A 26,245-nucleotide genomic window follows, 5' to 3' on the forward strand; every position below is an offset into this window, starting at 1 on the left:
CCCAGGACATCCCCCTCCCCGCCCCAAGGGGCATTGGTTGCTGCTCGTGGTGGAGGGCACGGCCCCAGGGACTGTATGCGCATGAATGACTGACCATCTTCCCCTCCTTTTGCTCTGTACAGCCCACCCAACACCAACCAAGGACTGAGCCACCCTGACATCACCATGCCCCTGCCCCCAGCGCCTGAGGAAGTGGGCCTGTGACATTACGTGGCAGCACGTGGCCATGCTGAAGGAGATCCAGCAGACTCTGGCTTACCGGGTCAATGAAGAGGTTAAGTGGCGGTCACAGATCTGGGACCAGCTGATGTTCTGCTGCAACATTGCCGGCGTGGTGTGGCAGAACATGCTGGCGCAACCACCCACTGCTGCCCCCACAGCCCTACGTCCTCCTGCCCTCCCACAAGGTGCCCTAGACCCCCATGTGCCCCCTTGGGTAATGGCTATACCCCCTCCTTCCGCCCCCTCACCTCTCCTACCCCTTGTTCTCCTGCCAACCCAGACCCTGCCACATCCCCGCTCATCTATACCTCCCCTTGTTCCTGGCACCCAGACAGCCCCTATGGGGTCCCTGAACACATGGTGGGAAGGGATCTTGAGTCTGGCACTGCTCAGGGTCCTGCTCTTCCCTGCGTTTGTGGCCTCCTTCCCCCCCCATGTTGTGAGGCCCTCACACCCCATGTCCTCAGCCCCCCCATCACCAAGTTTTGAGGCCCCCCAACCACTCCACATTCCCAGCCACCCTTCCCCCATGTTGCAAATAATTCAATAAACAAGTTTTTCGTTTGACAAAAGAAACTTGTGGGTTTATTATTCAGGGTTTGGGAAGGGGCCAAGGGAGGACTTGTGGCAGAGATGGGCTAATGCTCTGAGCCTGAGACCCCCAATGGGAGGGCCCTGGAGAGGGTTACTGGTGTCCGTGGGAGAAGATATTATTTGCCACAAATTACTAACACCATGAATGGTGAAGCTTTCTTTCCCAGTTATAAAAAGAAAAGCAATATTCTTTTGGCATTTGCAACTGGTAGAAATGCTAGGTGGAAGCTTAATTTTTTTCTGCTATCTGTGCATCTTTAAAACAGAGCTGACAAGCAGAAATTCAAGAAATGTTAAAAAACTGAACACAACCATGGAGAAAATGGGCATTTGGCCATTCTCAAAAAAAGAAAAAAAAAAAAATTCTTCCAGGAAGATTGGGCCCAAAACTCCTGATACAAATTAAGGCATAAATTGGATTTGTAAAAATGATGACTGGATTTAATAGTCCTTATTACGAGTGATTTTGAAATATTGAGTGTGACATTTGAACATTTGTCTTTTGTTTTGTTTAGTTTTTTTTCTTTTTTTCCCATGGAGATATGGTTTAGACAAGTATGGGCCTGTGATGGTGCAACTCTAATTCTTACCACTGGAGCACATAATCAAGTCAGGAGAATCAGATTCAGTTTTCAGTTTGGCCAAGACTTCCTGTTGACCTTGAGAGGTTACTTCAAATCTGTGCCATAGTTTCTCGGTGTAAATTTTTCAGGTGTATAATGGTAGGTCTATACAGAACAGTTTCAAAATTTCAAAATAATAACTGTTATTTTGAAATAAGTATCCTAGCATCTACAAAAGGCAACCTCCGTTTTGAAATAATAGCAGTCGTCTTATTTCAGAATTGGTAAGCCTCATCTATGAGGAACAGCACCTATTTTGAAGTAAACCATAGTGCATCCAATGACACTATTTCAAACTAGATGCTCTATTTCAAAATAGAGCATATTTGCATGGCTTATTTGCGTATTCACAGCAGAAAACAAGCAGTGTAGACATGGTTCTGCCGGCAAAAGCCCCTTGTGTCTCCAGTCCCCTACCGCTAATTTTTTTCAGGGATAAGGGTCTGGTGACTGGTGGGGGGAAGGGGAGTTTGCTGGCAGAACCAGATCGACACTGCTTGTTTTATGCCGCAAATATGCAAATGAATGGCCTTTTATAATTTCTTGAACCCTCATTTCCATCATGCCGCCAGCAGCCAAACTGAATCTAGATGCAGCCTAAGTGACTTAGGAGTCTGAATCCTATTTTCAAAGTCATCTGATTCACTTCCACTTTGGAGCTTAGGTTATTTTGAGAATTGGACTCAGGCTCTAAAATCATTTCGATTGATTTGAAAACTGCTCATCTGTAAAATGGAAATGCTTTCCTACCACATCTGAGCACTGTGGAACTGAATTCTCTAATGTTTGTAAAATATTTATAGATCTTTGAGTTCATGATGTTATTGAATCCATTTTAGAAATGGCTAATGAGCTACAAATTTAGGCTCTGGATCTGCACTTGCCCACAGTTCCAGTGGTCTTTGGCTCTTGGATTTTTTGTTCAGTCTGTTACAAAGATATGGGCCAGCTTCAAAATCTTTTTTATTATTCTTTTATCAGTTATTCATTAATTTACAACCATATAAACAGAGATAAAAGATATAATAAAATTTAACAATATTGAAAAAGTAGGAAATAAGTTTCAAAACACCACCCCCTTCCTCCTTTTTATTTATTATAAATCATAAAGCCCTGCCCAGCAGCGTATAAGAGACCAATCCATCACAGTATGGCCATGTCTACACTAGCCCGCTCCTGTTGGAAGGGGCATGTTAATGAGGGATTTGGAAGATGGTAATGAGGTGCTGCTATGAATATGCAATACCTCATTAGCATAATGGAAGCCACGTGCATTTCGAAAGTGCCGCTTTGGAGATGCACACTGCCTGCATAGATGGCAGCTTTCGAAAGGACCTGCTGATTTCAAAAGCCCCCTCTCCCATTTGGCTTTGGGAAGTAGAGGCTTTTGAAGTCAGAGGGTCTTTTCAAAAAGTGCCCATCTACATGGGCGGTGTGCGTTTAGAAAGTGGCACTTTTGAATCGCTTGTGGTCACATTATGCTAATGAGGCACTGATTATTTGTGGCTAGTGTAGACACAGCCTGTGTGTGCATGCACATGTTTAACTTTGAGTAAGTGAGTTAGTCCTGTTAACATCAAACTGTTTTTTCCATTCAAGCCCAGGAATATCCCCCTTTGCAGTTAATGGAACTCTTCCAATCCTTAAGATTAAGCAGGGATTTCTTGTGGGATTGGAGCCCAAGTGCCTTGAATTGCCACTGATCCTAGTGAAACTTGCAAAAGCCAGATCCTAGTGGGCTTGGGCATTTATAGTTATTAGAAGCCAAAGTCCAAGCAGCAATTCCATTGAAACTCATCTTCTTTTCTGGGTATTTGAAAATGTGGTTGTGTGGGAAGGGAAACAGAAGGCTTTTACATTTTGCCTGTAGTTGACATGGGCTTCAGAATATCAGAGTAGTATCTTTAGTGAAAGGCCATATAATAGAAAGGGTAATCTGTCAGTTTTCTTTATCATGTCTCTGGATGAGACTCTAAACCATAAAAAATAGCCTCCCTGCTCTCACACTGATTTTGGTTATATGGCCCATAACCAAGACACACATGGGGCTATGTCTAAACTGCAAGCTTCTGTCAGGAGATCTCTAGTCTCCTGACAGACGTCTGCAGCATCAGGAATGTTCTACCTGCATCCCTGTCCTCCTCGCTCCACGAGGAAGAAAAGATGTCTTGGCAGAGGGGATTTTCCTGACATTTGACCCTGTGTGGATGGGAATATGCAAATGTGGTGTGCAATTTGCATATCTTTCGCTGACAGTTCTCGGCAATCTAGACACAGCCATTATGAGAACTACTTAAATGTTTATAGGTGTTTGGGTCTACAGTTCTGATTTAGTCTATTGTAAAGGCAAGTGCTAGCATCGAAGTTAGGATCTGAATGTGAATTCTTTTTGAAGCTCCCAAACGTTCACAGCAGGTGCTTTGGTTCAGGTCCAATTTTAAGAACAGGGTTTTTTTTTTAAAAAAATTCCTGTTGGAAGATTAAAGCGTGATGTTTCTTCAGACAAATTTTGTGTGAAATTTTCAATATCCCACACTACTGGCTAATTGACAGGTGATATTCCTTATAATGAACAGATTGTCAAATATAGGTTCCTGTAGTAAGATGATTAATACATTTCTTGCTCATCTCCGCAGTGATGTCCTCCTACAGAATAATAGACTGTACTGGGTCTCCTACGAAAATCTGTGCATGCTAATCCTATGCGTGTGTGTGTGTGTGTGTGTGTGTGTGTGTATTTTAAACTGTTTTAAGTGGTGTAAATATGGGTTATTTACAGATATATGTATATATATATCAACCCATATTTACATTATATAAAGAGTTAAAAATCACTAGCAGTTCAATTAATCTAGTGGAACACTTAATATGACTGTTACTCTTAGTTCTTAGATGTAACTATCTTCAGATTTCATTCTCATATTTAAAAATTGACTGTTATGCCATATAGGGTTTGAAGATCAATTTATTTCAGACTTTTAAAATGGGAGCTTTTTATAAAGCCAAAAGAGGTCTGGATTGATTTAGATTAATTAAGGTTGTTGATGTAATTTTATTCTTGGCAATGTGTTGTTCTAATTTCAGTTGTTTAAAATGGTACACAATGGTGAAAAATGAATGAATAATTAATATATAGGACCAATTGTTCTGGTAGCTATATTCCATGCAACCCCACTAAAGTTAATGGGATTTGTTTTGTGTAGCTAAGATCAGAATACAAAATGTTCCATGTTGCTATTTTCTGTGTGTATCATAAGTTAGCCTAGTGCAATTGTGCTACAGTTTTCAGCTGGAGAAGAAAAATAAGACAGCTTTATTCTTGAGTTGCCCTTTTATCTGAAAAAGTATGTTTTGAGTGCATGTGTTATTTAGTAGCATTCCCATTATTAAGTGAACCACCATTTTTAGAGACAACCCCCAAATTAATATTTTAATATTTATTAATGGAACACATGAAGACAACAGTACATTTATTCAGTGAATTGCCCTGTACCAGCATCAGGGATAATCTAATATAATGACAAAAAGCTCTTCCAAAGGCTAAAGTGATTCAGCTGACAAACTGGCAATTACTCCCACAGACTCCTCAAGCCTGTCTTTAAATAAAACATTTGCTAAAACATTCTGCTGTGTGCCTTGTGTCACCTGCAGCAACATAAATGCGACATTATATTCCATCAGTTACTTTCAATTAAAGATATTTCAGAATATGTTGATATAATTGGAAGTTGAATATTGTTTGGTATTTTAGAACTGTGAAATTTTACTTCTGTGCTATCTAACTAACAAAATAGGAACACCATTAAACAGTGCAATGGCTTCAGTCTTTTTTATTCATTCTTTTCAAGCCCTTTGATTCCGTTGATCATGACTAAGTGGCATGAAGATGTTGACAATTGGAAGCCGTTTCTGGTACCCTGCTCCTCTTGGGCCTGATTCTACTTTGCCCTGAACCTTGTGTAGCTCTTGACACCAGTGCAAATTGGATGTAAAACACTACCATGCTGATCTGGGAGCTATTTACACCACAGCAGAATAGATTCAAAATGTTGCATGGGGCAATAGACAGCACCATTGAGTATCACCTTACTTCACCAGTTCTCCCATTGACTTCAAACTGACTACTTTTATGTGTTAAGGTACTAGTCAGTGTAAGGGTATTGCAGTCTGCTCAAAGGAATTGCCATAGCATCAAAAGATCAATCTAGGTATTTCAGTCCATCCTGTTCTACTTAATGTGTATAGGTGCTACAGACATGACCTTTCAGTTCCAACATCTAAAACAAGATGCATATTCAAATTGCATCAGCATATTCTGCAATATGTTTAGTTCCAGGTACTTAATGGAATATAATCCGGCGTTCATTTAAATTTTTGAAAGGTGTGTGGCTAAATATCCTGAACAGCTTTGAAAAGCTTGAGTTGACTGCCGTAGTCAGACAATGGGCCAGATTCATCTCTTGTCTTTTAAATAGCATTATACCAGAAGAAGGTATGGATCAGTTAGACTTCAATCGAGACAGATTAAATTCTGGCTGTCCTGCAGTCAAAGGGAGATTTGCTATTAAGTTCAGAAGGGCCAGAATGCAACCCAAAGTCAATAAAAGAGAGAGAGAGAGAGAGAGAGTGTGTGTGTGTGTGTGTGTTCACTTTATTGTTCCTTGAGGCATGATGATTTGAAAGTCTTTGCCCTTTTTATTGTAATGAAGGTCCCATTCTTCAAAAAAATGCGTGCAAAAGAATTTAGTTCACACATTTATATGCAGTGGACCTGAATCTCAGTTCCTTTGCATCTGTATACAGTGAATATAAAATGTCATCAAAACAGAATTTTCCACTCAAGTTATACCCACTTTGCAGGCAGTGGCGAATCAGGCCTGGTATCTTCATTCATATACTGTATGGCTACATCTACATGGCAGCCATTGTCAATAGAGAAACCTTAGCAGTACCTCCATTGACAGATCACGTCTACACATAAAAGTGGCTTGAAAGACCAAGCCACTGTTGACAGAGAACAGCTGGACTGCCCTGCCCTCTCTCGACAGAACAGTTGAGAGGAAGCTGTACAGACAGGGCTGCCTGGGGAACTGGAAGCCACATTGTTAGCTGATGGCTGGGTAATGGGTGGTCTGTGAGCCTAATTACATCTGAGTCTTTAACTGCTAGGGCCGGCAGTCCCTTCACAGTGGGCAGCCAGAATGGCTGACGGATGCCCCAAATGTTGGTGCAGAGAGCTTATTCCACCCAAGTCTTTAACTGCTAGGGCAGACTGTCCCTTTCCAGTGGGCAGCCAGGGAGGCTGACGCGTGCCCCAAGAGTCTGTCCCATGGAGGTGACACGACTCAGCGCTCAGCTTTTACTGCACCTTACTGCTGACCAGGCTGATATAGCCAAACGGCTGAGGTTCTTTGTTTTGTGTTTGGCCGAGTTACAGTAACTGGAAGGAGTGAGGCTGAAAGCTTAAATGGTTGCTATTTATTAAAAGCAGAAACAAGAATCTTAATGGTTACAAGGCTATTGCTCTATCTTCTAACCACTAGTAGGATGATACATATGACATGCCAGCTAGATTACAAGTGAAAAGTTACCCATTTGAGGACCAGACGCCTCAGCCTAAAGAGCTCTTACTATTACATGTGCACAAAAGTACATTGCAGGTATAATTCTCACCCCTGCGTCCTTCGACTCCTGGCGTAGCCAACGTTGTTCACTGAGTCCCTTGGGAAGAACAATGCGAGGAAGGCATCCCCTGGGTCCTTGGGAGGCAAAGACCTTACCCGACCAGCAGGTGTAGGTAATTGGAGCTCAGTTAGATTGGTCTGCCGGACCCTTCTTTATACCCCTTGGGTCACGCACATTCTTCCTTATCTAAAGGTACCAATTGTGCTGGTTCATCTTTGTGACGCCAGTTCTTACAAGGCAGTTGCAATTTAATTTACACTTGTAAGATAGAAATAACTAAATCATTAAAACAGGACATTCTTTTTGTATGGGTGGGCGATTCCTCTTTTGGGATGACGTGTAGGCGTATCAATTATCACTACCAGCCAAGGGCAGTTTGAGGCCCTGTGGTCAATAGCTAGCCTGTTAGCCCCCTTGTCTGTATTCTCAGTCCAGGGTCATGATGACACAGCACATCTGTGTTTTGAAGCATCAGAAGGCTGGGCTTGAGATAAGTGCATCTGTGCTTTCAGACATTCTAAGACTGTGCTGTTTCTTTGTGCTTGGTGCTCAGAGGCACAAAAAGGGGCAAGATGGAGTAGAGCAGGGGGATTCTGTCTGGCTGCACACATCTGCCAAGAGAAGTGTCTCGACAGAACAATGTCAACAGAGGTGTTATACCTGATGGGAGAGAGGTATAACACTGTTGGCCGAAAGCTGAATTTTGTCATCAAACTCTTGACGGGGCGCTTTAACGGTGCAGATGCTCAGCAAGTTTTGTAGCTTTCTTGTCAAAGACTAGCGTAATGAGACCACTTTTCTGTGTGGCCTCATCTTGCTTTTCCCAGAGAGCTGACATAGGCTGTCTTGGGACACAGTATCATGTGAGAAAACCCCAGCAAATTGAAGCTGCTGTGATGAGTGGAGGTTAAATAATTCATGGGTGGGGGGAGGGGGCTCCATTAGAGAAAATGGAACACTTACAGTTCAGGAAAAAGATGTCTAAATTTAAAAGCCAATATGAGTTTAGAAAGCTGTGATTGTGCTGAGTTCTGGTAGTTTAGAACAAATGTGATTGCTTGGAAACAGTAGAACAAAACTTCACTACAGTATTAAAAAAAAAAAAAACCCGCACCTCTATTAAATCCTTTGGAAACATTTGTTGAATAAATCCCTCATGCGGATTACCAGCTAAAGAAGAAATGGGGAGGTGATGTTTTTTCTTCCCTGAGGATTTTGCAGAAGAAGTTAAATGTTCTTAAATTACTTTACTCATATTTACTGGTTTCTTTCTTGTTATTAATTTATAATCCCGACAGATTCCACACTCTTGGTGCACCAGAGTCCTTAACAGTGTTTAGGCATCCTCAAGATTGATTATGGTAATGTGTTTGCAATCCTATATTCAGCTACCATTAAGCAGTGTGGTGCCAAAATTATTTATTAGTCATCCTATGGCATGTTGAATAATTTATACAATTGTTTCTCTGACGGGGAGAAGTCTCAGATGGCCTTAATATGCTGGAAACAATAGGTAGTGCTGAAACAAGTGAATTCTGGGTAGCAGTGTAGGATAGATCTCTAAAAACAACTCCATCATTTATTTATAATTTGTGCCTTATTAATTACATAAGTAATTACTTCAGGAAGACAAAACTATTTCTATTGTCATATGAAATATAGAAAATACAATACCCAGTAACAGCACATAGAAACTCATAAGCAAATGAATTGAGAGCTGCAAAGAAAAGCTAACCAAAACAAACCCATTAAGATGCCTTTAATCCAAACCTAATCACATCAATTTGTTCATTTGACTACCACATAATTTTATTCATTTGACTATCTTCCCTCCTACTGCAATTCTTTTTGTCTGTTCTTTCTGATGGCTTTAATATCTACACTCCCATTATAATACTTTTGGGCTTTGCATAGGCAATAATAATTCTATCTGACTGCCTCAGAAATGAGAGCTTCTGAAATGCTATTGGTCATATGGCATTAGAAGTCTTTCATCTGAGTCTTATTAAATGCTGCCATTTTTAAGACTGTCTGCCGCCCGCAGGATCACCATCCATGGTGTGTGGTGTTCACATCTATGACTCCTGGCTGGAGCAGAATTATTTCTTAATGATTCCACCCATTTTGTTCTGAAGGATCCCAGAAGGCAGGAAAGGGCTGTGCATCATGTATCCCAAAAGCTGTCATGTGGGGTTCCTATTTATGACTGTCTACCTATTGCTGTCCTCTCCTATTCGGCATTGGGCCATTAGAAGAGCCTGTTAGGACCTCAAGGAGAGCGGCTGAATGACTTACTGTGGCAATCAGAGATTAGAGTGTGGAGCTGGAGTGGCTTGCTGAGTTTCAGTATTGGTAACACTGACACAGTGCTCAGCCAGTGAAGATACAGTGGCCCCACTAGCTTGGGGAATGGCAGACACCTGTTACCAAAGTATTCAATCTGGAGTTCTTGTGGGATCTTCTGATGCTGATGGATGCCCTGCTAGCACCAGTTTCCAGGAGTGCTTATTATCATTTATTTCTGTCAAAAAGAGTGCAAATTCAGCCCTAGCCATGCAAATCCATGCCATTGCCACTTGGAGTTTGGATTAGTGGATTGTGTAACTTGAAAATAGCAGCTGATACAGAATGCAGCTACCCATTCAGCTGGGCCTTCCTGTAGGAAGCACAGTGCACCTAAAATGCATCATCTGTGTTGGGTGCTAGGAAGTGAATTTTAAAATGTTGGTTTGAAACAGCTGAACATTGTAGGCCCTGCCTGCCTTAGAGACCACCTCTTCCTAGTGTCATTATGATTTTAATGGAATACGAGGGGTCATCAAATCCAGAATTTACTTTCTCCACCATGGTCCACCACTGTATAGATTTACTGACAGCAATGCAAGTCTCATAGGCTGTTTTCTAGGGTCTTGCATAAGCACTCATAGAATTGGCTAACAGTTCACTTCAAACTGTTAGTTCTTAAAGGCACAGTACTAATATAATTTAACTATAAGCTACTTAGAGTGTACCAGGGTACAAACAAACAAACAAACAAAAACCCCAGTGGTTACAACATGCACAGTTCCTGAAATGAGAAATGTGACAGGATGGACTAGATCTCAATGCCCACTGTCGCAAGTCTCACAGCCCTGTGTCTCCCTGCCCCAGCACAGAACAGAAACAAATCCTCCAGGTAGCTCAGAGTGGCTGTAGTGGACTAGCCAATTAGAGGGGCTGAGGGAACAGCCAATCTGGGGTTAGACAGTCCTACATAAGACAAGCTGCAGAACAGAGAAGTTGTGTGGAGCTCTAGGAGTGAAGACTTGGTGTCTGGCTGCAATGAAGAGTAGCAGGAACAGAGGAAGATCCATGCAAGCTGGGGGAGTCCCAGGCCAGCAAGGATACCCAGATGGGCCCCACTGGTCTGGTTGAAGAAGGCAGTGCCTCTGGAGAAGCTGTTGTGCTATGGCTCCACATCAGGCCCATGATAATTTGGATTATATTCTGTGTGGCTCAGATGGAGGGCTGAGCTGCAGAAGACCCACTGAAAGAACATTGGCTAGAGGAGGGAGGGTGCTAGAGAGAGCCAAAGGCCACCCTGATGCGTGACAAAAAAGCAGAAGTGAGATCACCCCCTACCAAGAAAAAAAGAGCCATCCACAGGAGGAGGGTGCTGCCCAGATGTTTGCAGACGCTCTTACCTAATGAAAGGAGTGCTTGTGAAAGATAGATGCCAGCCCCATTACAGGAATTTAAAAATCTGTTTAGGGCATGTCTAGTTTTAGAGGAATTGTTATTCAGTGGAGCTCACCCTGTAGGACAAGCGGTTTTCTAGGGATCTGGACTCATCAGCACTATGTGAGTATGCAGCTATCTTTAAGATAAATGCCAATCACCTTTGCACATTTCCAACCCCTTTTTGTAAAAATAAATAAACTACTTATGCTGAGCTAACATAGCTTGTCAGGAAACCAGCGCTGTATGATTGTTGAGAAAAATCTCTGATCGAGAAGAGCTTGCACGACGTAGACAAGGGATTCTCAGTCACCAATTTGTGTCCAGATTGGGGACTAGATCTGCAGGTGATATAATTCAGCAAACATTTAACTGGTCCTGAATCAATAATATATGAAAATAATTATATTGAGCCATCTAGAGGAAATATGTGTTTGTTTCCCAAGGGCGTGTGTCCTTGTCCTTGTCCTTAAAATGGAAACCACCATTACAGGTGTTACCAGTGGTGGCACCATGTTATCCATTAGGCTATGGGTTTGGAAAATGAATTACCCTATGCTTCTTAGTGATAACTCCCCAGGTCAAGCTTTTGGTAGGTAACATACGTATGCTTGCATGTTGACTGCCTGTAGTTGATACATTCCTTTCTGAAACAAAGTAATTCAGTAAACAATGTTCTTCCCTTGTAATTGTTGTTGGTTGGAGTTGCGTTGAAAACTCTCATTCTCAGACTGTTAGTCAAATGCAGCTTTGATTTCTGCCTTTCCCCCTCCTTCTCTGAAATGTATGGTAATTTCCATACTAAAATGTAACAATTCTAATCAAAACTTTCTCTTCTAAATAGTATTCAAGAAAGAGAATAATACATTAGGGAAGCTCAGTGGAGAGTGCGAGAAGCTTTGGAATTTTGCCATCAAGGCAAAACATACTAACCCATCAAAGAGCCCAGATGTGAAAGACAATGCTCAGGAGGATTACTTCCATCTCTCCTGATCCCTTCAATGAATCTTATTGTGGTTTTCTACTGTAGATATTGTAGCCCCAAAGGGCTCAGCTTATTGCAGGACTTTGGATATGCTGCAACGATGATAGGCTTGAAGTGTAAGTGTTTTGAATTATCTGGAGAGAGAAAAAGGAGCAGTTTGTTAATATTACAAAAATGTGTTTAACAGTGATCATAGGGTGGCACAAATAACACACTGGACAGTTTGAGACAGATAATTCCGAAAAGACATCTTGAGCAAATTTGAGGTCACATCAAAATACACTTTCAATGGAGGGAACGACCAAGCTGCACATCATGTGCTGCAACTATGTGGCTGATCATTTAATACCACTGGTATGTAACAGAGTAATCCAGCTGTAGGTAATTGAGGCTCAGGGGTACAAGTTATTCAAATGCCCCTCCCCCACATAAAATTTCATCTTCTTTATAATGGACTCAACCCATATGTAATTTAAAAACCAAAACCTGTTGGCACAGCAAGCTGAACACTTACGTATATAGGCTGGAGTAACCATGCAAAAATGTATTTTCTCACATTTCCCCTTACTCACTTATTGCTAGCCATGATCGTATTCTACTCACCAAGAACACCTCATGCGTGGAAACTGCTAAAATATAATTCTGCACGGTACTCTCCCCATTGGAATAGTTGCTGCTACGAAAATCTGCCAATTTCAGTATTTTTATATAGGCTTTGAAAATTCCAGCTGAAGGTGCAAGAGGAAAATAATGGCCAGGATATCAGCTGAATCATAGGGTGTCTAGGCTGCGATCAAAGATGTGATTGCAGCTCAGAAAGGCATACCTCCACTTACTATAATCTCGCTAGTATGGCTAAAAATAGCAATGAAGACATAGGAATGTAGGCAGTAACATCCCACCCAGAACCCCTTGGCATCCATTTGCGCTGCAAGCCCACACTGGGGGCTTTGCTGCCAAGTAGTAGCTGCTACGTAGAGCTATGCTAGCCCATGTCTGCCTCCCTAAACTGGAATCCTTTCTTCTGTTGCACACAGCCTTACCCTTAGAGTCCTTCACAAACATTTTACTTCTCAGGAACAGTCACTAGCATCCTGCAAAAGCAGAAAGCGAGGAGAATTTGGGATTTACTATCAGAACTATGTACATAGCCACAAAACAAAATGCTACATTTAGTATACCTCATCGCTAATTTTCTTTTGCATGAGAACTGAAGCATGAACAGTATCTGAGGGTGAAGCAAACTAGATCTAGAGCTGCATGGTTAAGCCTGTCAAAGTATATTGCTGAGCTTCAGCAGCCAAACAGTTTTGCAGAATATCAACTGAAACAAGAAGTTCCAGCTCACCGGACCTCCACTCACTATATGCTTGTGCAGCATCACCTGTAACAGCCAACAGCAATGTTTAAATATGAGGGTGCATTCAAAACAGGCAGCGATGTTGTACTGAACTCTTCTGACACTGGAAATGGACAGTTTTATTGAATTCCACATCTTCCAGAGTTGTCAGGCAATGGTAATGAAGCGAGCCCTGCTGAAAGCACTGGGCATGAGAAAACAGCATACATTACTTTTGGAAGTATATCTGAGAGGTCATCCTGCAGCAGTACACTCAGTGGGGGAAAAATGGCTTTCCTGCTATTCTCTTTATGGAACAAGTAAAAGAAAGGAATGTGGCAATATTATGTATCTGCTTTATTTAAACAATAACACAGATTGGAAGGGTCCCTTCTCCCAAGGGCCTGTCATACAGAACAGATCTCTGTGCTTTTGAATGTGTCTCCTATATGGCAAATCCTCTTCAGAAGATACAAGATATGGGCAGATTTCCTGACATCTCATGTGCAGACATCACATCATTTATTTCACTGGTTCTCAACCTTTCCTGATATGACTGAACCTTGAGCCCCGCCTTGCTGAAGCATGTAATGGCTTTGTGAGGGCCTCCTACAGGTTGGGGCCCTGGATAACTGGCCCACTTGGCACCCCATAAAGTCCTGCACTTGTGACCCCATCAGAAACCTGTCCTGTGTCCTTCAGTCCCCAGCTTGAGAAATTGGTGTAAAGGAGTTGCACTCTTGCTGACAGAGGGGTAAAGAGGGCAGCTGCCCTAGGCCCTAGCAATTCAAAAGGGCCTGGGGTTCCTGGCTGCTGCTGCTGCCACTTCTACCACAGGAGTAGAAGAGGCCAGAGCCCCAAGCCCTTTAAATCGCCACCAGAACATTGCTCTGAATGCTCCAAGCGTTTCTCGAGGCTGAGATAAGGGTAGTGCAGCACATTCCAGACAGCACTGAGGGCTTCCTGTTCCCAGACCCACCCCTTCTACCTGAGGCCCCACTCTAGGAGAACGGAACCACCCCACACACACCTAGTCTACGGGCCAGGGCATTTGTCATCCCCCACTGAGGGGCTGATGTACAGCAAGAAAGACCTTCAGGGGTATGCATGCCCTTGGTTGAGAACCAGTGAACTTCATGGTACAACCCTCCCATGCACTGGTGAATTGTAGGGGGTGCTTGGAAGCCACTCTTCCTTTTAGACACTGGATGGAGACATCAGTCAGACCCTTGTATAAAACTGGGAAATTATTGAGGACAAAAATGTCAAACGGATAATAATAAAGAATTATTTTTCTCTCACAGAGCCCAAACAAAAGTTTTGATGTACTTGCTTTTAAACTGTGGATAGTACTTTATGTGAGAGGTAGCAAGAAACCTTTCAATAACTCTAATGCTAAGGAAACAGTGTTGGCATTTTACCCATTCATTTATCAGTGAAAAGGAAATGTGTTTGCTTAAGCATTTAATTTTGTACAAAAACCAGGTTAAAATAGCTCTGGGGATTATTTTCTTTCTATTTGTTATGAGAGCTGTTCCCAGAAGCCTTTGAAGCATTTAAATATTCTGGTACAGGCAGTGACACCTTCTCTTAACTGTACCGTATCTCCAACTAGAATTAGTACAAGTTGAAACTCTCTAATCTGGTGCTCTTGGGACTTGACCAGTACCAAGTGAGAGAATTTGCTGGACCATGGGAGGTCAGTATTGGCTAGCAGCATTACCAAAACTTCCACTGTTTACTGAGTTTTTAGAAGACATTTAGGGTTAACATACAGCTAACTAACAACACAGAACACTGAGAGCCAGGATGGGTGGCTAGAAACAAACTTTATGGGGTTATGGGAAACTTGGCCACATCCATGATAAATGGATATCTGGCCTACTAAAATCATGTCAGATTATGTTGGCTGCTGGATGAGAGAGTGCAACGCTAGAGCTTAAACCTGTATGTTTAAAATGAAGCTGAAGGTAGCAAAAACATCAGCCCATATGTGCTTGACTTTGGTTCCCTTTTTTTTTTTTTTTGACTCTGGTCCAATAAATCTTATGTATAAAGAAGGAGCCCTTTATGTGATTGCAAGATCAAAGCCTTTCTGAGTAGTTTGTGTCTCTGAGATTAGTATTCTGAGACCACCAGGGTATTAGAGTTAAAAGAGTGAAATTACTGGTGCTTTTTTGTCCAACTCTGGTGTCTATTGCATTCAGTGCAGTGGCATATCTGAATGTCTTGCTGTGAGTTTAACATCATTTTGCTACTGACAGATGATCTCTACAAAGGATACTTTCCTGCTGTCTGACTGCTTGTGAACCCAGCTGCGGTGAGAGTCAGAACAGGATATCATAAGCTACAAGTGAAATTTGTTAAAAGAATATGGCTCCACATCAAGCAGATGATTATGATAAACAGGGGTACAGACCATTTAACTGTAGAACTCGGTAATACATTTTCAGCCAAACTTGTATTTTTCTCTGTTTACTCTAAACTCAATGTCTCTTGATTAATTCTGACCTTAATGATTTTTCCCTATGTTAAAAGTGCCCCTCTGCTAGTAGAAAGGACAGGGCAATGTGAAAGAGTCAAGTACAAGTCAAATAATTGAGCAATTGCTAAGAGAAAAATAATCAGTAAATACTCTGAAATTCCATGCCATTAGAAACATTTGATTCTTGATGATTATTATTTCATGGACATATCTGAAGACCAAGTGATATTGAGATTACAGGTTAGGAAATTACTCAGTTGAATCATTTATCACACTATCAGTGACAGCAATTTTTTTTATATAAGTGGTCCTTAAATTTTGTGTATGTGTAATTTCCTTAATTGTGTGTGTGTGTGTTATATACTACATATATGTATGTATGTGTGTGTGGGGGTGTCAGAGAGAGCGAGAGCACATATACATGCATCTCTATATATTAAATCCTATATTTGTTCATGCACCATTAATGTAATTTCCTATGCCAAAAATATTCAAAGAAATGTTGTGGCAGACCTCTCCAGGTCCTGGCACCAATTTCACACTTTATGAAAATTTTATGTTTAAACCTCTCAGATAATCAGAATAAAACCATGAATTTGTTCATATTAATTAAAGGTATTACCTAAATGCTGCATTATGAATGCACTTAAATCTTTTAATTGCCATTCTGTAAAAAGGCATGAGGAATAAAAGGGATGTGTTGTGAAGGGGAAAGAATTAGAAAATGCTTTGAAGGTATTAAATAAAACAATTCTATGTATTTAATTTTAATGTACAGCAGGATTACGGTGTGCTTAAAAGAAAAGGAAATGCCAATCAAACATAAGAGAAACAATATTTTCAGTGGCCCTTACAGAACTCACGAACAAGCAGGTTTAACCATTCATTATTTCAATACACCTATCAAAATGTCAACACACAGCAATTAATTTCAGATTTCATTAAAGAAATGGGTCAAATATTGTGTTTGGGATTTTTAAACTCACTAATTAGTGCTCTAACACTGTGATTGTTTTTAAAATGCTGGAGGATGCTTAAGCAAAACTGCTATTTTAAAGGCATGCACCAAAACTCTATGATGATCTAATGGAATGGGTAAAACTTGTTGTCTATGTTGCTTTACTCTGCAGAGGTTTAAGCTAAACCAGGGGTCAGCAACCCCCAGCACTGGTGCCAGAAGTGGCATGTGAGCTGTTTTTCATTGGCACATGAGGCAGGAGCTCAACCCTGCCTCTCTTCCCCCATGCAGCTTGCTCAAAACCATACCGCCTGTGGATTAACAAAAGACCAGCTAATGCCACCAACCACCACCACGACAGTAAAGCTCTACATCTTTATTTACTAATGAAGCTGATGTAAGTAGGACTATCAGATACTTTAAAAAGTGTCACCGGCACTTGTACTGTACGTAGAGATCAAAAGGTCAAATTTCGGCACTCCACCTCAGAAAGGTTGCCAACCCCTAGGCTAAACCATGGTACAGCCTATGGACAGATTGGTTAGGTAAAACCTTTTGTCCTTTTCATCTCTCGCTCTCTGCTGAGGTTGCTAACAAAGTCACCTTTTCTTTTGGCTTTTATAATGGGAACAGAATGTTAATTGGGCTGAGACCTATGATATCATCCATTCATCCAATGGTTGCTCAGTGGGATACTTTCTGTTTGGTTTGATTTCAGTTCAGTTCCTTGTGGGCAGCCAAAGAATGAATGGATTGATCCTGCTTGAAGCAGAGGACTGGACTAGATGACCTCCTGAGGTCCCTTCCAGCCCTATGATTCTGTGATTCTGTGAATGCACAATGTAGACTTCATTTATCTATTACCCGCATATGTGTGATCACTCCATGACAAGTAGCTAGACTTGAAATTTTTAGAAAAAAATTGTGTGGAAAAGATTTTTCACAGAAAGTTATTTCATTTGACAAAGTCGTTCTGTTTAGAATTGGAACTGTTTTTAATTAAATATTTTATGGGGAAATATAATTTGTTTTTTAAATTTTTCATCTCAAATCATGAGAAAGTCCCACGTATTAGTATGGTTTCATTACCCCCTAGGGAAAAAGGGTAAACCTGAAGTAGCCTGGACCCCAGATCGCTTCTGTGCCATATTTTCAGCCAAACTTGTATTTTTCTCTGTTTATTCTAAAATCGGTGTTTTATGTGATTAATTCTGACCTTAATGATTTTCTTCCTGTTTTAAAAGTGCCCCTCTGATAGTAGAAAGGACAGGACAGTGTGCTAGACTCAAGTACAAGTCAAATAACTGAGCAAGTGCTAAGAGAAAGAAAATCAGTAAATACTCTGAAATTCCATGCCATTAGAAACATTTGATTCCTGATGATTATTATTTCATGGACATATCTGAAGAAGAAGTGATACTGAGATACATACATATACGTGCATCACATAAATATATGGATTTCAGGTATCTGAGGAGAGTTAAGGAAGACTGGTCTTTTTTTTTTTAAAGTCCCCTCAAAATAACACAACTTTGTAATATATTTCATGCTGCTTGTTTCCTCTGTTGGTTGCAGCTCCCAAGGCACTGTTGCTCCTTTGACTCCTGCCCTGTATTTATATGAAATGTGGTATTTACCGTAAATATGCCTTGTTTGGTCTAGGTCTTTTTGATCTCTCTTGCACTTAGAAACTGCATCTAGGATAATACCTTAAGGTTTTATCCTGTGTAAAATAAACAAAATGACATGTTTACAAGACAGCAAGAGAACAAAACATAGGGTCTAATTCAGTTTTCCACTTTAGTGTAAAATTCACCTTGGTCACATATCTATATTCCTACATTCCCATGTGCGACCTACTGAAGACATTGTGCCTTTTTTGAGTATGGGCAGCAGCGAAAAATCTATAATGGCTTTTATGCCACACTTTTTGTTATGAAGAACTGTGAACTTTGCCACGAAGGACTGTGAACGCTAAATACTTCATACTGACTGGCATCCTTCAGCATATCAAAGCTTGATCAGTCTCCTTAATTCAGACTCTCTTGCTTTGTTCTTGTGGTCAGGGACCTTCTAGTCTTCCACATTCCTCATCACCTAAATCTGAACTCATCCAGAATTTTGACATTATTTTTCTTTACTAGAGCCAATAGTATTATTTGTTCTGAATATAAATAGATGTTACCTACTATCAGGCCTTCTTGGTCAAATTTCAATGTTGGCAACTTCTGCCTACTTAAATTTTCTCATAAGATTTCCTGTCAACTTCAATTGGAACAGAGTTCAGCCAGTGCTGAGTACTTCTGAGAATTCTGTCCTAAAACTTTGGCTTCCTGAGTCTCCTTTCTCACACCTTTTCCCCCACTCTGTAACTGTGTGAGATCAGGTGTTTGCATCAGAAGTCGAGAATGCAGGTGTATTTTTGTATGCAGCTTGTACAATGTCAATGTGTTCTGTGACTATTCCGCCCTAGAATTATGGAGTTTTATACTCTCTTTGCATTTGCTCTGGGTTTAGAAGTAGACTTGTGGAAATGCAGAAATACCAACACATCAGTCCCACAATTTCTTTCTATTGGCAGTGGCCACAGGTTACTTCCTCAGCACGAAGCAATTCATCCAGACAGTATCACTTTAGTTAAAACATACAGTAACTCCTCACTTGACATTATCCTGTTGTTTCTTTGTTACGTTGCTTATCAGAGCATATGCTCATTTAAAGTGGTGCAATGCTCCCTTATGACATCATTTGGCTGTCTGCTTTGGCCATTACTCACAGAATTTTCAGGAAAAGCATCCTGTCCTCATGAGAGCTTGGAACATGGATAGGTCAGCAGACCCCATTCCCCACCAGATCCCCTAAGTTCCCTGTAAGGTATGCAGCTGGGCAGCTGCAGTTCATCTGCCCTCCACCCCCAGCTGTGCTGCTCCCAACCTCTGCCCAGGAGCCTCCTGCTTGCTGTGCAGGGTGGGGAATGGGAAAGGCATGAGGAACACTGATGTTAAGATGTACCTTCTCCTCTCAGTTGAGCCCCCTGCTCTGTGCCTCATCTCCACAAACCAGGATAGCACAGCGACAGATTCCTGAGTCTGAACTTCCTGATCTACTGCACTGAAAAGGACAGTATAATTGAAGTGTGGTCAGAGTACTTATAGAGGTAATGCGCATCTCTGTCTGCTTCTCTCACTCACACACATACAGTGTGTGTGTGTAGCTCTGTCTCACACATTCACACCCTCTGGTGCCGTGCAGCCCTGTATGTGCCATCCAGAGGAGTAGTGTGCTCCAGTGGGATAGCATGAGCTTATGTTCAAAAAAATTTCCCTGGAACCTAACTGCCCCCTCTCCCATGTTTACACTAATTCTTATGGGGATTTGCTTTATGATTTTCTTGAAGTAGCATTTTCAGGAACATAACTGCAACATTCAGCAAGGAGCTACTGTATCTGAACTGAAATGCAGAACCCTACACATTATAAAAAGACAGGAGCATCCTCATGTAGGTCAGACTGCATAAGGGGTTTGTTTTGGTTTTGTTCTGTTTTTTAAATATGGGATGGGGATCACCAAAATATAAAATGTATAATCTGAATGCAAATACTTGTCATGAACTAAAGTAAGTGTTCTAGGTTCCCTGTCAAAGGCACCAGTCTTCTGAGTTCCAAGGGAGGGGGTGCTCGACCCCCCACTCTGCCCCAGGTTCTTCATTTATTCCAGTCCTTCCCCCCCAGTCTTCCCATCCCACATCTTCCCACCCTGTCCTGTCTGTTCCCCACCTCTTCCTGCTCCTCTCCCTCCTCACAGCATCTCCTGCACACTACTGAACAGCTGATTGTTGGCTGGTGAGAAACACTGGGGAGGAAGGGGTAGGAGCTGAATGGCAGGGTTTCCAGTGGGTGCACCCACAGAGTTGGCACTTATTATCTCTCTAATTCCGGCTCTTTGAGAGTCCAGGCAGTCCCTCCAGGGAAGTTCACAATTCAGCAGGAAGTGATGATCTCTGTGGCTGGGTCTACACTAGAGAGTTTTGTTGACATAACTCAGGGAGTGTCTACACACTTGAAGCATTCTGTCAACAGGTTCTCAACAGAACTCTGCATTTGCCTCCATAGTATTATTCCTCAAAAATCTGAGGCGTAATAATGTCTCAACCGTGTGCTGTCGACAGAAGCGCAATGTAGAGATTCCTGTCGACAGAGAGGACTTCTGGTTGCCGGGCAGCCCTCTTTGCAGAGCTGCCATTCTGCTTTCTGGCACCAGAGGGCAGTGAAGTCTGGCAGCTCTCTATGGACAGAGCAAGTTGTGTGTAGATGCAATCTGTTGACAGAGGTTCTGTTGAGATTTCACTGTTGACAGTAACGTGACAGATGCTTCTAGTGTAGACATCGCCTGGTTACTAGTGCTACCTTGCTAACAGAGATGTCCCTGTATTTCAAATGTTCCTTTCAGTGTCACCTCGACGTTCGGAATGGCCATTGTGTATGCAGCATAGAGGCAGACACAAATTCCCTATAGTAACAGAGGAAGCCGTGCTAGTCTATACACTATCAAAACAAAAAGCAGTCAAGTAGCACTTTAAAGACTAGCAAAATAGTTTATTAGGTGAGCTTTCATGGGACAGACCCACTTCTTCAGACCGTAGCCAGACCAGAACAGACTCAATATTTAAGACACAGAGAACCAAAAACAGTAAGCAAGGAGGACAAATCAGAAAAAGATAATCAAGGTGAGCAAATCAGAGAGTGGAGGGGTGTGGGGGGAAGGTCAAGAATTAGATTGAGCCAAGTATGCAGACGAGCCCCTATAGTGACTCAGAAAGTTCCCATCACGATTTAAACCATGTGTTGTGTGTTACTGAAGAGGAATTACCGCACCGTTCTGGCAAGAGAAGCAGCCGAGCTGGCTTTTATATTCAAATTCGGCACATTAACACATGGTTTAAACCGTGATGGGAACTTTCTGAGTCACTATAGGGGCTCGTCTGCATACTTGGCTCAATCTAATTCTTGACCTTCCCCCCCCACCCCTCCACTGTCTGATTTGCTCACCTTGATTATCTTTTTCTGATTTGTCCTCCTTGCTTACTGTTTTTGGTTCTCTGTGTCTTAAATATTGAGTCTGTTCTGGTCTGGCTATGGTCTGAAGAAGTGGGTCTGTCCCACAAAAGCTCACCTAATAAACTACTTTGCTAGTCTTTAAAGTGCTACTTGACTGCTTTTTGTTTTGACAAATTGCCTGTGTGACTGTTGTTTTGACATACTACCATTTCCATTTTACTGACTGTATTTATTACAAAGTTAACAATTTTAGTTCTCTTCAGGAAAAAAATCTTTACAGCATTGTATAAAATACCGAACCAAGCCATAAAGTCCTTTCCTGTCCTTTTCTGTGGAAGTGTGTGTCTACTATGGTGAGTCCCTTGTGGAGTGGAAAAGAGACTCAAATCACCAGCTTATTTTCCACAGAGCATCACAGTTTCTTCACACCTTCACCTAATTTCAAATTAACAAACATAACTCTGGTAATGGTAGCAAATTATCCTGAAGGTATAAGAGAGGTACAGGCAGAAATTTTTGTTTTTTCCTGGGGATATAAATTTTTATCTAGGATGCTTTTGCAGCCATGAAGCAATATTCTGCCCCTTAGCATGGGCTGTACCTTGGCACAGAGTAGTCTAAAATGAGTTATTGCTTTAGCTTTGATTTTATGGCTTGATAGACTCTGTGACACTTGGAGACAGAACATAATTGGAGAGACAAATAACTTGTGACCTTTTAACAAAGAGGATCTCCTCTATCTCAAAACACAGTGAGAGTGGAGCTGTCCAAAGAAATGATTTTGCACTTCAGTGGTAATTTTGAAAAGTTGATAAAACATGTCCTAAATAGGAATAAAAATGAAACTGCTCAAAATATTCAGCACATCAATGATCTGGTTTTGATTTCAAGTTAAAAAGTTATGTCAATACAATCATTGAACACTGTTCTTCAATTAAAAACAAATCATAAAGTTTGCAATGGGCAATGGTTTCAAAGCCAAAATGAAACATTTAACTTAATGGGTGCTGAAATGAAATGTTTCAATTTTGTCTAAACATTTTTTTCCGAGTGAACAATTCAGTGAAGTCAACACAGTCATGAAATATTTCAGTATTGCTAAATTTGCACTTCTGCCAAAAAAAATCTACTCGGTAGTACTTAGAATCTTTTTAAAATATCAAATAATTGATTTGATTTTATTCTTAATACCCTTTTTAAATGGAACTGAGTTTAGCAAATATTTAACAAGGTCCCAGGTCAGAATCTCACTGAGCACAGGGACAGTTCAGATCCAGACCTAACGTGTGTACCTTGCTTGCATATGTTCTAGAACATGTAAGGTCTCAAACCTGCAAGAGGCTAAACTCCCTTGTAGTTGACAGAGCAGGTCCCAGAGTTAGGTCTTTCACACCAGACTGGTTTCAGAAAGTTCTAATCTGAATGTTCTGTGTTTTGTGCAGATTGGCTTTTTGCTCTAATTCCTTCTCTTCCTCTCCCTCAGTCTCCAACCCTCTCATCTCCCATCCCTCACAGTCCCCTCTTCTTTCCTTTGGATTTTTGCTTAGCCACTATAGTCCTCATAAAACCCCACCCAAAGAATATTAAAAAAATCAATCCAACAAATATATTGAAATCATGCATCACTAATGTGATGTTTGCAGATCATCACTCTGCTTGTATAGTGACGGAGAGGTAGCTGTGTTAGTCTGTATTCTATCAAAACAAAGAGCAGTTACGTAGCACTTTAAAGACTGACAAAATAATATATTAGGTGATGAAGAAGTGGGTCTGTCCCATGAAAGCTCATCAGCTAATAAATTATTTTGTTAGTCTTCAAAGTGCTACATGACTGCTTTTTTGTTCTGTTTGTATATTGTCTTTTACCCTACCCTTAGTTCTTGACTCTTGAAGTCATAAACTCCTTTGGGCAGTTTCATAGAATCATAGGGTAGGAAGAGACCTCAGAAGGTCATCAAGTCCAACCCTCTGCTCAAAGGACTAATCTCAACTAAGTGTTCCCAGCGAGGGCTAAATCATCTCAACCAGTTTATACAGTGCCTAGCTGTGACAGTCTGGCCCATGTTCAGCCCTTTCAAGGGATAATGATGAAACTTGTACAAAGCATGCAGTGTAAGATATCATTTGAAAATTCGTGAATTGCTCATCATTATTGACTTGTTAAAATATGCGGGGTGGCAATTGTATGTAACATTATATTATTCCACTGTGTAATGTTACTGAGATATGTTCCCCCCATGTTCTGGAAGGCCATTACAAATGACTTCCCCAGAGGTAAAAGGCTAGCCAATATGTGAGCCAGACATCCATGAGATCAAATAGACCTCAGTTGATTAAGTGACCATTCTGCAGGAGAGACGGTGTAGGCAAAAAAAAAAATATATGCATTTTGATAAACAACTTGAGGTTTCTGTCCACACAGACTTTGTCTCCTGAATACTGCTACAGATGATCCTTGCACAAGAAATTACTATAATGCCCTAATTTCTCTCTCCTTTTCTCTTTACTAATGGCATGAACAACACCTGAAGACCAAAAGAGTGGCAATGGGTTAGGGAGAGATACAGACTGAAAGATTTAGCCAGTAAGACTATTGAAACTTGTGGTGAGAGAGACCTTTGCTTTGAATTCACTTAGCTTATTAAAATAGATATTAGTTGCATTTTACCTTTTATTTCTTTATAACCAATTCTGACCTTTATGCCTCATAACTTGTCATCACCTTAAATCTGAAGTTAATATATTCATTTTACTCTTTATTGGACTGAAGAGTTTGGGGAAACTTCATTTGAGAGAACTGGATGTGCACATGTCATTTCGTCATTAATGAAATTATGGGATTTATATGGACTTCTATCCTCCAGAAGATTTCTGCATAGTATAAAACTCACATTTCTGGGGGAAAATCTGGGAGTGGGAGTTTGCTGGTGTTTTTCTCCAATATAATTTATGAGTAGCTGGCTATAGCACTCATACAGCAAAACTGGGAGTAACTTGCGTGCTGGAAGCTGTGTGAAAGCAGGGCTGGAGAGATTACTCACAACAAGGCAGTGAAAAAGAAACTCCAGGTTGGAGAACTGAGGTCCGTCAGTCCTGATGTAGTGGATAATATCAAACTGGTGCATAAAGTCTATTTTTGGCTGGCTCCTAGGCACTTCCATAATAAATAGCAGTGCAAATACTTCCAGTGCTTAGTTGCTGGCAAGACTAATCTACTTTAGCTGAGTTCAATTTCTTCATCGGTGGTAAGAAGCACGTTTCTCTATTTGTTCTTATGGAATCTTCCAGTTTGGTAACCACCAAGTAAATTGCAAATCCACTCTTTAAAAATTAAATTATTACTATTTCAGTTAGATACTTTTGCACCGTAAGTTTAGCAGGCCATACAGATGTAAAAAAACAACTTTGAGCTATCATTGGTAATTTTATAACCTCTTTTGCTACTTTTTGTGGTTCTAGCTATATGGGAAAAAATCTGCTACCTCTTCAATGAGTTAATTTAGGTTAACTTGAAACGCGTTCTCTTTTACTAGCGCTGTAGATGTAATCTCTGGATTTTACACTGTTCATTAGCATATCCCACAGAATGATCCAACTTCCAAGAAGCGCTGGTAATTATTACATTTTGCCTAGTCTAAACTGGAGTTAACTGCAATATACTAGGTCAAAGGTAAGTATTAATGAAGCCCGCTGATATTGCATTTCAAGGAGGAATGACAAAATAGGTTTAACTTATTCCTTAAAAAGGAAGGACAGGGTGGTGGTCAAGACAGTGGACTTGGATACAGGAGGCCTTAGTTTAGTTCCCTGCAGTGCCAAAGATTTTCATACGACTCTGGGAAACTCACATGCTGTATCTTATTCACTCTGTAAGTAGAGATAGTATTTTGTTTCTCATATTTTGACTGTCTCTCTATATAGATTGTATGGTTTCTGGGGCAGGGATGGCTTTTATCTAGGCATTTTGTATAGTGTTAATAGGTTCCTGATCTTGGCTGGGGTCTCCAGGAACTACTATAATACAGATAATACATCTGTCTAGTAAATATAAAAAGGGATCAGAGAGATAACCTGTAGCGTTGTTGAGAGCTAAAAAATGCGCTCACATTTGGTGAACTAATACATCTTGTAGATGTCATTTTACAACTACTCTATTTAGATTTCTGATATTCTTAAGTTGTATTTATTCAGTATATGCCATTACATTTTATCAAGTTAAGATTATACTTAAAGTTTTCATTTGCAGCTGAATTTTTCTTTTTGGTTTTACATTACAATGTTTCTCTTTAAGAGACTTTGCATCAGGTTGTCATGACAACGGACAATGCTCCAGAATTGAAATACTGACATTTTCCCCAGTATTTATTATTCATGATGCAGCCATCTCTCACACCGACCTCACCTCTGTCACTTCTGAAGGTCTGTGTTTTAAAATCTGCCATAAAGAGACAAAGGCTCAGGATTTTCATGCCAGAAAAGGTTGATTGCCATAATTCTCTTTTTCTGTGTTTGCATCTGCAGAAGTGGGTGAGCATTTAAAGCTCAGCGGTAATATTGTACCAACTTGTGTGACACATAAT

This window comes from Carettochelys insculpta, chromosome 13 (genome assembly GCF_033958435.1).
Source record: "Carettochelys insculpta isolate YL-2023 chromosome 13, ASM3395843v1, whole genome shotgun sequence".
Taxonomy (NCBI): domain Eukaryota; kingdom Metazoa; phylum Chordata; order Testudines; family Carettochelyidae; genus Carettochelys; species Carettochelys insculpta.